Below are 14750 nucleotides of genomic sequence, written 5' to 3'. Positions count from 1 at the left end.
ATCATCCGTTATTGATAAATGTGAATAGGTAACAGTTCATCAGACATAAGAGGAAAGCAAAAAAATGTGAAATGGAAGATCAAAGTTGAAATAATAATTGGTTATGGAGTAAACATAATCCAGAGAACAGAAGAGAATTTTAAAAATTCTAAATACTATCCACAGAGATATTTAAGAAGATATTGTACCCATCAGACAAAACAAGGCTGCCATAAAAGGAGACAGCAGAGTTCAACAAAGAATACACAGAAATTTAAAAAAGAATGGCAAAATTAAAAAAAAAGTATAGACTAGCTGAATTACCAAATTGATGGGGAAAAAGATCAAGTTGATAGCCTAAAAGATAAAATGAGATCATTAGAATTGAGAGCTGAAAAGAAAAAGAGAAGAAGAGAATGGAAAATAGGAGATAACTTTTCCTTTAACTCTTCTATCTTAAATAAAGTTAAAAAAATAATAACCCATTTCTGTAAATTTTAAGACTCTAGTTTTTGGATGGATTCAGCAGGGCTCACAGAGGCCCTAGCTATGAAAACAAACAAAACAAAAACAAATGAGAAAACAACATTTTAATCTGTTTTGTTCATAGTTTTTATCACTTGCACTCTTGTATCACTTGTTTCAGTAAAAATTTGTTCAATGAATGAACAGATTAAAATATTTCATGCAGCCTCAAAATTCTAAGGAAAAGGAGAAACATCTCAAATGTGACCAGAGAGAATTAAAAAAGAACAGGTTACCTCAAATGAATAAGCATTTAATTGTTAGTAGATGTCTCTTCCACAATGATGGGTACTGAATACAAGCAATACTGTCAACATTTTGAAGGAAAAGAATTTGTACCTAACATTTATTACGAATCAAATTATCATTCCGGTATGAAGGAAAAATAAAGACATTTCCAGTGCTTGTAAAAGAAAGACATTTTCTTCCATCTGAAACAATTATCCAAGGATATTCACCAGTTAAAAAAACAAAAACAAAACAAAACAAAACAAAACAAAAACTTAAGAGGAAGATACAGAATCCAGGAATGGTAGAAACCAGAAGTTCAATGTAAAGCAATTACAGGAGGGCAGTTGCATAGAGGCTTAGAAAGCAGTAGTTCATAATGGAGAGGAACTGCCTGACAGAGTAGGGAGGCATCAGAAGAAAGAGGCTACAGGGTATAATGCCAAAAGCAGAGTTGGGGAGGGATGGTGACAAGATGTCAGCTGGAAGGTGAAATAAGTCAGGAAATAGTATAGTTTGGAGATATTTATAGTTTTGTGTATGGTTTTTGTTTATTAATTCTCCCTATGAGCACCTGCCACAACAGAGGATATGGGCAATTAATGTTGTCCAAAGAAGAGCCACCAATATGGTCTAGACAAGAATTCCTTTGTGCCTTTCTCTAATACCTCCTATTCCTTCCCCTGCTCCTGGATGATCGAGCAGCAGGAAGGGAAGAGGAGTGAGACCATTCTGCCTCTCTCCACTGCTGCCCTGAGCTGGACCAGGCCTGACCTGGAGGAAGGGGAAAAGTTTTAAAATGGACAAGAGGTGAAAATTTTGGTTCAAACTGGAGTAACATTTCAAAATCCAAAAACAAGACTTTTCTAATAAAAGTGGCAGGATAGCTATGAGATCTGTTTGGGATATTGGTTAAAGTATGAAGAGGACAAATCTGATGCAGCATTATTTTAGAATGTATGTTTTATTATTATTCAAATATGGTAAGGCAAACAGATCAGGAGATGATCGGCATTGAAAAGACAGTTTGTTGTACTTACAACTCCCAAGAAGAGGGTCCCTGCCACACCATGCAGGGCACACAGAGAAGCACAGTGTCCATCAGCAGGCTGAGGGAAGGGGTAAAATGTGGCCTGAGATTCATTGTGGTTTCTGTGGGAAGGGAAGGGTGAGGAATGATAGGTTTAGAATTGGCTACCTTTAATAATTTTTAAATTTTTCAGCTTTTTAAAAAGTTTTTCAATGTTTATGTATTTGTTTTCAATATATGAGATATATTGTCATATTGGTTTCCATACAACACCCAGTGCTCATCCCACAAGGTGCCCTCCTCAATACCCATCACCCACCCTCCTCTCCCTCCCACCCCCCTTCAACCCACAGTTTGTTCTCAGTTTTTTAGAGTCTCTTATGCTTTGGCTCTCTCTCACTCGAACCTCTTTTCAATGTTTATTTATTTTTGAGAGAGACGGAGAGAGAGAAAGTGCATATGTAAGAGAGAGGCAGAGCAGGAGAGTGAGAGAGAGAGAGAGAGAGAGAGCAGGGGAGGTACAGAGAGAGAGAGAGAGAGAGGAAGAGAATCCCAAGCAGGCTCCGTGCTGTCAGAGCAAAGCCCAATGCAGGGCTCAAACCCACAAACTGCAAGATCGTGACCTGAGCCGAAAACAAGAGTTGTATGCTTAACCCACTGAGCCACCCAGGTGCCCCTATTTTTCAGCTTTATTAAGATATGTTTGACATATAACATTGTGTGAGTTTAAGGTGTAATGTGATGATTTGATATGCTTACATATTTTGAAATGATTACCACAATAGGGTAATTTAAAACTTCAAAAACCTCACATAATTACATTTTTTATTTGTGGTAGGAGCATCTACTCTCAGCAAATTGCAAGTATAAAATACAATATTGTTAACTACAGTTACCATGCTAAACACTAGATCCCCAGAACTTATTCATCTTATAACTGGAAGTTTGTATGCTTTGACTGACATCATCCCCTTCCCCCAACCCTCAGCACCTAGTAACCACCATTCTGCTCTCTATTTCTGTAATTTTGATGTTTTTAGATTGTACATGTGAGTTATATCATATAATATTTATCTTTCTCTGTTTTGAGTTACTTCACTTAGCACAATGTCCTCAAGGTTCATCATTGTCACGAATGACAGAATTTCCTTCTTCATCATGGCTAGATATTAATCCATTGTGTATATATACCACATCTTAATCCATTGATCTGTTTATAGACACTTAGGTTGTTTCCATATTTTGGCTACTGTGAATAATGCTTCAATGAACATGGAAGTGCAGATATCTCCTCAAGATCCTGATTTCATTTCCCTTGGGTATATACCCAGAAATGGGATTGCTGGATCATGTGGTATTTCTATTTTTACTGTTTTGAGGAACCTCCATACTGGTTTCCATAGTGGCTGTACCAGTTTACATTCCCACCAACAATGCACAAGGGTTCCCTTTTCTCCACATCCTTAATCTCTTGCTTTTTTTTTTTTTTTTTTTTTTTATAATAGCCATTCTAACAGGTATGAGTGTGAGGTGGTATCTCATTGTGGATATCTTATATCTCTGATGATTAGTGATGTTAAGCATCTTTTCATGTATATGTTGGCCATTTGTGTGTCTTCTTTGGAAAAGTGTCTATTCAGGTCCTCTGCCCATTTTTATAGGAGTGTTTGCTTTTTGGCTATATACGAGTTGTATGAGTTCCTTATATACTTTGGATAATAACCCCTTAACAGATATATGGCTTACAAATATTTTTTTTTTACCATTCCATAGGTTGCTTTTTCATTTTGTTGATCATTTCTTTTGCTGTGATAAGCTTTTTAGTTTGATGTAGTCCCACTTGTCTATTTTTGCTTTTGTTGCTTGTACTTTTGCAGTCATATCCAAAAAGTCTTTGCCAAGACCAGTGTCAAGGAAATTTTTCCCAATTTCTTTTCTAGGAGCTTTATGGTTTCAGGTGTTATGTTTAAGTCTTTAACCCATTTCAAGTTAATTTTTGTGACTGATGTAAGATAGAAGTTCAATTTCATTCTTTTGCATGTGATTAACCAGTTTTCCCAACATCATTTATTAAAGAGAATATCCTTTTTCCATTGAGTATTCTTGGCTTTCTTGCCAAATAATAGTTGACCGTATATGTGAGGATCTATTCCATTTAACTGGTTTATATGTTAATTTTTATACTAGTACCATACTGTTTTAATTATTATAGCTTTGTGATGTACTTTGAAATGAGAAAGGAGGATGCTTCCAGCTTTGTTGCTCTTTCTTAGGATTGTTTTAGTTATTTGGGGTCTTTTGTGGTGCCACACAAATTTTAAAATACTTTGTTCTATTTCTATCAAAAATATCATTGAAATTTTGATAGGGATTGTATTGAATCTAAAGATGGCTTTGGGGAATATGGACATTTTAATAATATTAGTTCTTCTGATCCATGAATATAATATATTTTTCCATTTATTTGTGTCTTCATTAATTTCTTCATCAGTCTTATAGTTTTCAGTGTACAGATCTTTCACCTGCTTGGTTAAGTTTGTTCCTAAGTAGTTTATTGTTTTTTTTTTTTTTTTTTTAATTTTTTTTTTTTTGACGTTTATTTATTTTTGAGACAGAGAGAGACAGAGCATGAACGGGGGAGGGGCAGAGAGAGAGGGAGACACAGAATCGGAAACAGGCTCCAGGCTCTGAGCCATCAGCCCAGAGCCTGACGCGGGGCTTGAACTCACAGACTGCGAGATGGTGACCTGAGCTGAAGTCGGACGCTCAACCTACTGAGCCACCCAGGCGCCCCAGTATTTTATTGTTTTTGATGCTATTATGAATGGGATTGTTTTCTTTATTTCTTTTTCAGATATTTAATTGTAAGTGTATAGAAACACAACTAATTTCTATATGTTGATTTTGTATCCTACAACTTTACTGAATGGAAATTGTTTATTAGCTCTAACATTTTTTGGTGGAGTCTTCAGGATTTTCTATATATAAGATCATATAATCTTCAAACAGATATAATTTTACCTCTTCCTTTATGGTTTGGATGCCTTTTATTTCTTTTTCTTGCCTAAATGCTCTGGCTAGGACTTCCAGTACCATATTGATTAGGAGTCATGAGAGTGGACACACTTGTCTTGTTCTTGATCTTAGGGGAAAAGCTTTCAACCTTTCACTGCTGTGTATGACAGTAGTTGAGGGCTTGTCATATATGGCCTTTATTATATTGAGGTAATTTTTCTCTATACCCAATTTGTCAAGAGTTTTCATCATAAATGGATGTTGAATTTTGGAAAATGCTTTTTCCATATCCATTGAGATGATCATGAGTTTTCTCTCTCATTCTATTCATGTGGTGTACCAACATTTACTGATTTGCATATTTTGAACCATCCTTGCATCCCAGGAATACATCCCACTTGATTATGCTGTATGATCCTTTTAATATGATGTTGAATTTGGTTTGCTAATATTTTGTTGAGAATTTTTGCATCTATATTCATCAGGAATATTGGTTTGTAGTTTTCTTCTCTTGTACTGTCCCTATCTGATTTTGGTATTCCTGGCTTCATGAAATGAGTTTGGGAATGTTTCCTGCCCTTGAATTTTTTTGGAAGAGTTTGAGAAGGACTGGTGTAAATTCTTTAAATGTTTGGTAGAATATCACCAGTGAAACCATCTGGTCTTAAGTTTTTCTTTGCTGGGGAGGTTTTGATTATTGGTACAATCTCCTTACTTGGTATTGGTCTGTTCAGATTTTCTAGTTCTTTATGATTCAGTCTTGGTAGGTTATATGTTTCTAGGAAGTTATCCATTTTTTTTTTGTAGATTACCCAACATGTTGGTATATAATTGTTTATAGTAGTCTGTTAAGATTCCCCCTATTTCTGTGGTATCAATTGTAATGTCTCCTCTTTCATTTCTAATTTTATCTGAGTCTGCCCAAACTTACTCTCATTACTATTGTGAGCACACATGGGGAGCTGACCACAGATGATGTGTGTGTGTGTGTGTGTGTGTGTGTGCGCGCACATGTGTGTGTAAGGTACATGGAGCGCTGGGGATGCCATTTGGGAAGATCTGAGGGCAAGGGGTCCCTGGGGTTTGTGGGTGAGCTTCTTGATATAATCTGTGACATGGGTATTAGGATCTGCTTCTCTTTAATGCCCTCAAGAGTCCCGTCTACCTCTTTCCTAGTCACTCCCTACCCCTGAGTCATGTAGCTCATAATTTAACTTGGGTTAATGAGAAAGAGAAATGGGCCTCATTGGCAGCATCCTGCATAGCTAGGAAAGCCAGGTGTTTACCCACACACTCTCATTTTACTATCCCACCCCATGCAGAAAAATCACTCTCTTGGCCCAACCTGTGCTGCCTTGGGGGAGGGCTAGTGCTGATTAAGTCAAACTATTCCTCTTATGTTCTCCAGTGCATCCAAACTTTGATATTTTTTTTCTCCAGTGCTCCAAACTGGAACATCTCTGCTGTAAACCTGGGCTCCACGAAGATCTCTCAACTGTGAGTGATTGTCTAAGACGGTGTTCTCCAGAGCCTCCCAGACCACCACCAAGAGAGGCTGGAGCTGGTTCATGGTCCACTTCAGGGTCCACAGCTGGAACCAAGGTCTGTATGCCTGTTACTCATAGCATAAGGGTGGGTGTGGGATGCAGCAAGACTCCTCCCTGGTCCCTTGGCATATGGTGTTGAATCCCACAAAGACACTTTTGGGAGCCAAAGATACTGTGTATAGATGCCAAATTGTTGAGGTGAGGGAGGTATTAATGGGCATGTCTTATTTGGCCACATTGCTACTATCACTCCTAGTCTGAATAATTTTGAAGAGCTCTGGGGTAGGGGTTGTCCCTAGTTGTTTGGCACCTGGCCCTGGGATGAGTAGGGCAGGGGACTAATGACCTTAAGTTGGATAAAGGAGGTGGTTGGGGTATGTGCTATGGATTGATTGGTTTGCATATGAAAGGTGTGCTTGTAGGCCGGTTGTTGGCTATTTTAGTAATTTGCTAACACTGAGAAGGCAGACCAAACATGTTTGAAGGCAATAGAAGAAGAAAAAAGCTATTCTCTTATTTTGCCCAATTAAGTTTATCCTATTTAGTAAACTGATGAGTTCATATGGTGTCATTTGGGATAGTAGGCCTAGGCTGGGGAGAGAAGATAGATTTTTTTTAAGGGAGGAGAGAACATGAGTGGGGGAGGGGGCAGAAGGAGAGAGAGAATGTTAAGCAGGTTCTGCCTTGAGCATAGGGCTCGATCCCACTACCCGGGGATCATGACCTGAGCCAAAATCAAGAGTTGGACGCTCAACCAACTGAGTCACCCAGGCATCCTGGGAAGATAGAATTTAATTTTTCCTTTTATACTTTTATAATTATTATCATGTTCATATATGCCTTTTATAAATCAACAAGTATCATATCAAGAGGAAAGAAAATCCTCAAAAAGAAGTATAAGAAAGAAAAGTAAAGGTTGTAGAACCCTTGTTTTTGGGTTTCCCAAAGCAAAAAAAAAAAAAAAAAACCCAAAAAACAAAAAAAAAACCACAATAAAAATTGCTCCTGCATGTATTTGATGAAAATTTTGCACTTACTCTTTCTCCACTATTTAATTTAGCATTGATCAGACTTTCTGCACGGTGGGAAATAGATTTTGTTTTTCTTCTTCCTTTCCTTCTATTGTCTGCTATTTCTCACCTAGATTTTCAATGATCTGAGTACCACTGGAAGTAGGTCTATCATAACTACGGTAATAAGTAAGGTTATAATCTTAACCAGGACATTTGAATGTGAAAGTGAGCACTACTAATAATTACACTGGGACGAGCATAAACTGCAACAGTCTTGGTCAAAGTGGGACATATGTTGACCCCAAGCAAGGCTCTCCTTCATTAGATCCCCCTTACTTGAGGGATAAACTTGAATGTCTTCAGAAAGGCACACAGCCCTATATGATCTGGACCCAGGCCATCTCTCATGGAACTCCATGCTCCATTGTATACTTGGGCAGGATGTAACTGCGTGTACAGCCACCTGACCCCCTGTACCATCCCACCTGCAAGCTACACTCAACCTTATGCTTGCATCTAAGACTTTGTCCATGCTCCTTTCCACGTGGAATGAGCTCTCTCTCCCACAGACATCCCTATCCCTACCTTACAATTTAAAAATTTTCCTTCATAAAGGCTTGCATGTCCTCCTGTGTAGCCCTGTGCTACCACGTGCTTATTTTTATTGCCCTCTGTCACAGTGTTTATACTTATCTATGTGGTTCTCTGTCCCTGCACTGGAGTATGTGCTCTTCCAGGGACCAATAGCTGCCTTTGTCTGCTTCTGACATACTACCAGACACTTAGATGTTGTGTCTGAATGAATTAGTAAATGAGTGAAGAATGCACTTCAGATCCACCTTCTTAAAAACACAGAGAGTTTTTAGATGGTAGAATAACTTATTTTTGGCTAGAAATTCAGTATATCTACCTGGAACATCTTTTTACTTTTTCTTTTGATCTTAATGTTATCATTAATATAAAACATGCTAGTCAGAGTAAATAGTTATTTTGAGATATTGGGTTTTGGAAGCATTGTGGTTTGAGGCTTGGTTTTGAAGAGCAGTTCTTTCTCTTATATATCAGTGTTCTTTACTGGTTTCATTTTTTTGACACCCCTTCAGACAGGGTGACTTAAGGCTGGAGTTTTGAGTTTTAGTTATATGTTTTTTTTTTTTTTTTTTTTTTCCCCTGACATCTAGCAGTTTGCACTGCAATCTGCTACCCAGAAGCTGAGTTAGCTATGTATAGATATGTGGACACTTCCTGGATTTAGAAGTAGGCTTAGAATTGCTTATGGAAGATGTGAAGACAGGAAAGGAATTATCATAAGAATGATAGAAATAAGTTCTTTCAGTTTATACTAGAGGGATATTGCCATATTGCCCAGTTTTTTATCACTCAAAGGGAATTTAGAATTCTGATTTAATAAAGTACATAGTCTCCAGAAAGGAAAAAAAACATAAATATCCATCAGTAAGGTGCTAGTTAAGTAAATGGGAGCAAATTCATACAGAGGGCTATAATGTAGTCGTTAAAATTAGTAAGCTAGACCTATAAGTGCTGACATGGATATAGGTATAAAATATATTAAACGGAAAAATGTAGGATAATATATAAAGTATGCCACTATTTTTTGTTAAACATATATAAATATGACAAGATACAGACATTCAGCTGTTCAAATTATTTTTTTAAGTTTTCATTTTTAGATAATTGTGGAGTCTCACACAGTTGTAAGAAATAATATAGAGAGACCCCCCCCTTATGCCCTTCACCCAGTTTTGCCCGAGGGTAACATTTTGTATAACTATGGTACAATTTTGCAATCATGAAATTGACCTCAATATAATCCATTGACCTTACTCAGATCAAACTATTTTAATTTACTTTTTATTTTTATGAAAATTATACATATACATGCTAAAAAATTAGTACTAAAGACTTACTACTCTTGAGGACTAAAAGACTTAGTTTCCAATTATCTATTGCTGTATAACAAACTACTTCAATATATAATGGATCAAACCAATACTAATTTTATTATATCTCAAGATTTTGTAGATATGGAATTCAAGCAGGGCTTGGCTGGCTAATTTTTCTGTGCCATGTAGCATTAACTGGGTGTGTTTGGCTGGTGTCTGGTCTGGTCTGGTGGTTCCAAGACAGCTTCATTCACATATCGGCTGTTTTGGTGGGGTGGCTAAAAGGTTGGGATCAGCTGGTTACTTCTCTCTTAATTCAGTCTAAAGGCCTCTCCATGTGGTCTTTCAAGGGAGGTAGTTGGTCTTACATGTTGATTCAGGGATTCATGAGACCACAGTAGAAGCTTCTAATCCTCTAAACAACTAGGACTGGAAATGACAGAGTGTCAAGTCCACTGGTACATTATTGGTAAGCAGTTATAGGCCAACCCAAATTCATTCATGGAAAGGGGAAATAGACCCTTCCATGGGAGTGCTGTCAAAGAATTTGTGACCATCTTTAATCCTCTATAGCTAATAATGAAAAAAGGAAGCCCCTTGCTTTTGCCTCTCTTGATACCTGTCCCCCAGAGGCTACTGCTTTCAAATTTTAGATCGTTTTTACTGGTATTTAACTTCACCTCTTTGAACAGTGTGCTCACACCGTCATTTCCGTGGATTTAACAATTTTACGTATTATATTTTGGCTTCTTTTCAGGGTAAATGAGGTCTTCTCTCAATCTCTCCTTCTCTTTCTCTTGCTCTTTTACACACACACGCACACACACACAGTTTCCCTTTTCTATGATTCTAGTGATTCCCACTAGAACAACGTTACAATTTGGACACTATTAGACACTCTACTAGTTCTATCTCATTATTCCCCTGCAGATAAGCTCTGTTTTCTCAAGCTTTCTCTCCTCCTTCTTTGATTTGGACTGCTTGCTCTAGGCCTGCTGCTGATCTCTATTATTCTGGGAAGTTTTTTGCCTCTCTCCTGTGTTGGAACCTCTGTTTTACTGGATCCTATATTTTACTGGATCCTATGTTTTTTTGGTTAACTACCTTTTTTTTTTTTTTTCATTTGAGTTGATCTCTTCTGTCCTCAAAACTTGTGTTGGGTTTGTCTTTTCTTTTGGCATTTTTAGAAGTCATTTGACTTAGTGGGAACAAGAGGAAAGTAGTAGTGAATGTTTGGGCAACGTTTTCCTGCATGGAAAATAAAGCTCTCTCTTCCCTTCCATGAGTGGGAGATCTGAAGAAAGGTCTTTCTGCTCCTGAGGAGAAGGAACCGATACTATGGGGTCCAAATTTAGTGGATAATCTTGGTTCTACCTATTAGCTCTTAACAACTACTGTGTTGGAAAAAAAGAGAAAAAAGAATTTTTTTTTGTAGTTACAACAGGAGAGGAGAGACATAGGTTTAATTGGGAGAGGCTGAGGATGTGAGAAGTAGTGTGTCTGGAAGTGTAGAGGTCAACACAAATGCTGGGAGAGAAGGGTCACTTCCAGAGAAGTTCAAAGTCACACTACTGATGTCCTAGTCTTTACTGGGAATTTCATATTACTGGCCTCAAATGTCCTGCCAGTAAGTCATACAGCCACTGTGGGTATGAAAACAATACCCAGCTAAGTCTCCTTTCCTTGACTCTATAGCAAATAGAGGAAGCTGCACCCTTACTTGTACCCTATGTTTGCCGCCAGGGCAACTATAAGACCAAAGGAATCCTTGGATCCCTAGTATGGAGGTTTGTGAATTGAATAGAACATGCTTGAGCATCTCAAACTGTAACATTAGAAGTGGACACTTAAGCTATATATAACACAGTAGGGTCAAAATTGAAACAATCTAAAGTATGTATTTCTATAATTGATCTTATGTTACTTTGGAGCTACTTAAATTCCTGGTGATTGTAGAAATTAATCATTTAAAGCTTATTATTAGAAGGTAATTTCACCTATTCTAGATTATAGTTTGGTTTTTATGGGTTTATATATACCCATATTCAAGCAATTTAAAATTCATAAGCATCACCAGAGTTGTTTCTCTTCTGCAGAGTCTCCCTTCCTTCTCCATATGCCCAAGATGGTGTCTGGGTGCAAGAAGGAGCTTATTTATCCCTTATGGACAAAGGTTCCTTGCCCTGGTGATATCATTCTGTTTTTCTGTTGATCACCAGTTGAGATACATATTTACCTCTGCAGTGAGTGACTTCTGTCTTCACTGCATCCACTGCTGAAATGTCCAGTTTTGTCCTCTATTGTCTCTCTGGCCTACCCTGTCTAGCCTATGGCCTTTAGTGTCATCTCACCTTTCTATATAGTAACCCAAAGGTAGGCTCTCTGGCTCTTGACTCTTGGCTGGTTTACATGGCTTTCTCTGGGAGCAAGTAGGAATGTCTGTATCTTTTCCACATTGCATGGGAAAGTATGGGAGACTTGAGGATAGCTAATAAAATTCTCCATGTCTAATAGTTCATGCTTATTTCTCAGTAGCTGAAGACATGTTGGTTTAGGTCAACAGGTGCTCCGTGAGACAGTCTGTTCATGTTTTCCAAATAGAAACAGTAGTGTACAAGCCTTTTTCTAAAAAGGGCACAATTTACCAGTTTTAGGCTTGTCTCTCTTCTCTGCCTGATTTCTGTCTCCGCAATCAACCCTTCAACTGGCTAAATCTTAGGGATATGGGGTGGGAGCACTGAAATCCAAGAGAACCCAGGTGGGATGTTCATAGTGTTCCTTCTTAAGCTTTCCTTCTGCTCAGTAGAGGAGTATATGTTTTTCCTAATCTGGTAGAATCTTCTCTCATCACGTTTTCACTGGGGACTTTTATTTTAGGTGGTATCTGCCATCCCTTCCCTTTGGGTGATTAAGCCTTAATTGTGTAAGGAGCTTTAGGGGAAGAAATTCTGGATTATGGAAAAGAAAAATGTTCTGAGAAGCATTGAAAATGAATTTTCTCATTATCTCTTTTAAACCCACTCTGGAGATATGCAATAGCAAATAGAGTCCCATACAGTCCCACCAGTCCCATTCCTGTTCTGTTGTTGGGCCAATCCCATATTTTTTTGGGTTGCTCTTCAATAGTTATAAAGCTCTTTTTTCACAATAACAGTCTCATATCAACAATAAAACGTTCAGGCCATTGTAATAATCAAAATCTCATACTCTTATCCGATTGTCATATAGGTTTCATCTCCCAGAAAGACTTTCTTTGACCATCCTATATTAAAAGTAGCCTCAAGGTAACTTCCTAGGCATTTTTTCTATTGTATCACCTTGATTTAATTAATTTACTATATACATATTGAGGGCTAACTATGTGCCATCCAGAATTATTTCAGGCATTGTAGATATTACAAAAAATAAGACAGACCAGGTTCTTTATCTAGTGAGAGGTGGCATACAATAGACAAACTTAACAAACTGAAGACTCACTTAAATTTGATATGTGTTATGCAGAGAATTAAAACCTAATGATACATGATATGGTAGAGTGACTGAGTAATTTACATTTTGTGGTCAGGAAAGGTCTGAGGAGGTGACATTTAGGCAGAAATCAGAATGACAACCTTTTATTTGTTGCATACTGCGTAATCTACCGAGGCAAGAGCTTGTAAAATTGTACATTATGCAGCATAATTCCTAGATGAGAGTACTTGAGTGTAACCACAGTGGTCCCTGGAGTACTGGGAAAACCTGGTGGAATGCTGTGTGATCTCACGCATGGTCAGAAGTTATACCGTTATTTTTCCCAAACCAATTCATGGTTCAGTAGAATATTAAGTTCCCATGACCCTTCTCCATTTTCATTGAAAGAGATTCTGGATGCCAGGCTGATGACAAAAGTGGATGACTGTATCTACTAACCAAGCCCAAGAGGTTGTGCAATTGGTTTAGCAATACAATTGCTGAATATCTGTAGATGACGTAGAATCTGAGAAAGAGGGTCAGTGTGGAGGAAGTAATGAACTCAGGCTCCCTTCTGCCTGATGAATTTTGGGCCCAGGGTAGTTTGGAAATGGAGCACTCAGTGAAGGGGGAGGAGTTAGAAAACAGTCTATCATTTTATAGATTCTCTATGGACACACGGGAAGGCAAGGTAGGCATGTTAGACTGCTTCAGAGCTTAATCTCCACCAGCTACCCTGACTGATAGATTTGGAATGGTGAGAAAGACTCTTTAATGTGGAACAGCTATGTGATTGGGAGATGCTTATAAAATGAAGGCTTTAAGGCACAGTTATGTACATAGTATGCATCTCCAGCTTATTGGAAATTTATTTTCCCTGATCGTTTCTATAAGAAAACATAAACATGTAATGAAATGATTTTGGTTTTTTCTTGTGCATTTATTGTATAACTGATGACTGATTTTATGTGTCAACTTTATTTTCACTTTTCAATTTTATTTTCACTTTTCTGGGCTAAGGGGTGCTTAGATAGCTGATAAAATGTATTTCTGGGTATGTCTATGAGAGTGTCTCTGGAAGACATTAGCATTTGATTGAGTAAAGAAGATTGCTCTCACCAATGGAGGTGAGCATCACCCAATCCACCGAGGGCTTAGAAAGAACAAAAAAGTGGAGGAAGGGTGAATTTGTCCTCTCTGCTTGAGCTAAGACCTTTGACTTCTGCTCTTGACCATTGGTGCTTCTGGTTCTCAGGTCTTTAGACTCAGACCAGGACTTATGCAATTGGCCCCCTGATTCTAGGGTCTTTGGACTTGAACTGGATGATAGGATGATGCCATTATTAGTTTTCTTGGTTCTCCAGTTTGCAGACAGCAGATTGTGTGACTTTTTGGCTTCTATAATCACATGAGGAAATTCTTGTAATAAATCTCTTATATATTACTATATATGTATATTCTATTTGTTCTGATTCTCTGGGAGAACCCATTGGCTGTTAAACCGAAGAAAGTTTAACACTATTATCATCAAAATCAAAGAGAATTTTTCTCTATTTATTTACATACTCTGATTACAGAGCAAGGATCACATGTTCATTATGGAAAAGATTGTACAGGTATGGTTTTCACTGGCACCTATAGATAGCCTGGAGTGTGGGTGAGGCCATTCTGAGTCTAGCTATAGGTCAGTCTTCTCTGAGTCCCTCTAGTTAGGAGCTGACTAAGGTGTAGCATTCATTCATACAGGTGCACTTGGTATCTTTCCAGGATGTTCCCGTAAGGTATGATTTAAGAATGATACTCTTCTACCTATAAGAAACAGGCTCTGTTCTTGTCTGTAAGCCTAAAACATATACAAAGGACATTCATGAGTAGGAAGATGTACAGTGTAATCTTGTTTGTGGTAACAAAGGACTGGATAAATTAAATAAGATATAGGAAATCACATGCCTGAAGAAATAGATGCTATTGATTAGTCAGTGAGGAAGAATCAACCTCCCTTCCATCTTTCCTTTCCTTTCCTTTCCTTTCCTTTCCTTTCCTTTCCTTTCCTTTCCTT

General features: G+C 37.8%; 1 long non-coding RNA gene across 1 annotated transcript in view; it reads left to right on the top strand.

Moving 5' to 3' along the window:
• Positions 1 to 14750, top strand: part of LOC125923740 (uncharacterized) — a 97892-nt gene that overhangs the window by 58880 nt on the left and 24262 nt on the right. Inside the window, exon 3 of the long non-coding RNA XR_007458148.1 lies at positions 6218 to 6379. This is a non-coding gene — a long non-coding RNA (uncharacterized LOC125923740). The remainder of the gene's footprint in view (positions 1 to 6217; positions 6380 to 14750) is intronic.

Source organism: Panthera uncia, chromosome B1 (genome assembly GCF_023721935.1).
Source record: "Panthera uncia isolate 11264 chromosome B1, Puncia_PCG_1.0, whole genome shotgun sequence".
Lineage (NCBI taxonomy): Eukaryota > Metazoa > Chordata > Mammalia > Carnivora > Felidae > Panthera > Panthera uncia.
This window is presented reverse-complemented; position numbering and strand designations above follow the sequence as displayed.